General features: G+C 36.1%; 1 protein-coding gene across 2 annotated transcripts in view; it reads right to left on the bottom strand.

Moving 5' to 3' along the window:
• The window catches only part of CRLS1 (cardiolipin synthase 1), a 31,655-nt gene that overhangs the window by 560 nt on the left and 28,218 nt on the right, over positions 1–2,877 (bottom strand). The gene's annotated exons all lie outside the window — the stretch shown is intronic.

Below are 2,877 nucleotides of genomic sequence, written 5' to 3'. Positions count from 1 at the left end.
AACATAATGACATGGAAAGGAACCACTACTTGGTAAATGTGGCAAGACAAATGCACATAAGCAAGTAGAAATTAACTTGGACTCACATCCGATACTATTATAAACGTAACAAAGCAAAGGGTTTGTTTCCATCCTTCTTTCCCCTTCCAGAGAAAAAGCAAGAAAAACAGAATTATTTACTATCTAGCTGAGGAAAAAAGTAAATGTCTTACTCTTGAAGAAGCAAGGCTGTTCAAATCAAAGTGGATACAACTTTAACCCAAAAGCAGTATAAATATAAGAAGATACAAGACTACATATATACATCTTTCTCTTCAAAACCCATATAAAATGACAGTAAAGGAATGAAAGGATATAAAGTCAAAAGACAAAGAGAATGGATAGAGGAGACAAATTTCAAAGTTTTGACTACGTTTTCTAGTAGTAACTACCTTAACAGAGTGGGAAGAGCTGAAACCTAAGTCCTTCACAAAGGGATGCTCAGGAGAAGAAGCACAGAGATGGCAAAAGAGGCAACAGATATGGCGGTGGAGACAGTGCTGGTGGGATTAAGTTAAGGTCAACATACTGAACACTGAGACACCTCTCCCTCCTCCAAAGTTCCTCTCATAGCTTAGCTCCCAAAACATTGGTGGCAAAAAGAGCTCTTACTTATAGACTAGACCTAAAAGTACTGAGAATTCTGAGCCATGCCTGGTTCCCGCCTGTTCACCCTAGCAGGAAGCGCAAGAGACGTGGTAAACACAAAATGTATGAGGCTGTGGCCAGTGTAACACAGTATAATATTTTCCAGCAAATTTTTGTTTTTAATAAGTAGAAAGGGTATACTCTACAACAACAATAGAAAGTATAGAATAGTAAATACATAAATCAGTAATATAGTTGTTTATCAAGTATTATGTACTATACATTAATTGTAAATGCTACATTTTTATATGAATGGCAGCATAACAGATATGTTTACAGCATCATCATCACAAACGCATGAGTAATGTGTTCCCTATGACATTATGATGGTTTTGACATCACTAGGCGATAAAAATTTTTCAGCTCCATTACAATCTTATGGGACCACATGTTATACATGTGGTCCATCATTGACTGAAACATTATTATGCGTTACATAACTGTATAACCAGGTAGGACAGATAGGTAGGTAGAAGATATCCTAAATGATAACACTCATCTATGAAATTTAAAGAAGACTCTTTTATGAAATACTGCCATTTGTGACAACATGGATAGAACTCGAGATAATTAAGCTAAGTGAAATAAGCCAGACAGAAAAAGTTGAAAATCACGTGATATCACTTATATGTGAGATATAAACCTAAAAGCAACAAATGAGCAGGACAATCAAACAGAGACTCATGGACATGGACTATAGACTAGTGGTTCCGAGTGGGGTGGAAGAGGAGTGGGGAGGCAGACAGGGTAAAGGGGGTCAAATATAGGGGCGTAGGGGAAGGGTGAAGTGGGTAAAGGGGATCAAATATATGGTAGCTGAAGGAAACTGGACTTTGAGTGGTAAACACATAATAGAAAATACAGGTGTCAAATGATAATATACACCTGAAAATTATATAATTGTATTGACCAATGTTACCCCAATAAACTTAATTAAAAAAATAAAATAAAAAACTTAAAAAAAAAAAAACACAACAAGAGCTTTTGGAAATTAAAAATGATAGCAATAAAAATTTCAACAGAAGGAATAACAAAGCTGAGGAAATCTCCCAGAAAGAGAAAAGACAGAGTTAAAAATATATAAAATAGGAAAGAAGAGAATCAATCCATGAAGCTTGATTATGATTAAGAATTCCATCAGCCATAAGAAGAGATGAAATACTGCCATTTGTGACAACATGGATGAACCTTGAGATAATCATGCTAAGCAAAATAACTCAGACAGAAAAAGTTGAAAATCACAAGTTATTACTTATATAAGGGATATAAACCTAAAAGCAACAAATGAACAGGACAAACAAACAGAGACTCATGGACATGGACTACAGACTAGTGGTTACCAGAAGGGAAGGGGTAGGGGAAGAGCAAGGAGGTAGACAGGGTAAAGGGGGTCAAATATAGTGGGTTAGGGAGAGGGTGAAGTGGGTAAAAGAGATCAAATATATGGTAGCTGAAGGAAACTGGACTTTGGGTGGTAAACACACAATAGAATATACAGATGTCAAATGATAATGTACACCTGAAAGTTATATAATTGTATTAACCAATGTTACCCCAATAAACTGAATAAAAAAGAACTCCAGAAAGAAGGAGAAAACAGGACAGAAAGCTACTAAAGACATAATATAATACAAGAAAACAGGACAGAAAGCTACTAAAGACATAATATAATACAATTTCCAGAACTGGATCATGAGTTTTCAGACTGAAGGGGCCTACTAAGTACTCAGCAAAACGAAAGACTCACACCAAACTCGAGTAGGATTTAGAGCATATACCATTGCATAATTTCAGAAAACCACAATAATAATAAAAATATCCTGGGGTTCGGCTTCCATTAATATCTGACTAGATGATTCGGAACAATCCTTCTGATAAGATAACTTAAGAAGAACATTAAAAGAATTGTTTTGAAAGCAAAAGGCTTACATGATGCTAAGAAGGTATCAGGCTAAAAACTCAGAAAAATAAGCCTCGACACTCAAAGCCATTATCCCAACACACAGAAGAAAGACACAAGAGTGTAATCTGTGGTAGCCTCATGGAGTCTAAGAGATAGTAATCAAAGCCCAGAGCCTTCAACCTTGGGCTCTGATAAACCACTCCTAACTGTGAGCTAGGATCTGAAGGACTATTCCCACAAGATTGGGAGAGGAGATAATACTAAGTAAATTAGGCCTCATAGAATGC

Source organism: Pteropus vampyrus, unplaced genomic scaffold (assembly GCF_000151845.1).
Source record: "Pteropus vampyrus isolate Shadow unplaced genomic scaffold, Pvam_2.0 Scaffold7, whole genome shotgun sequence".
In the NCBI taxonomy this organism is placed as follows: Eukaryota; Metazoa; Chordata; class Mammalia; order Chiroptera; family Pteropodidae; genus Pteropus; species Pteropus vampyrus.
This window is presented reverse-complemented; position numbering and strand designations above follow the sequence as displayed.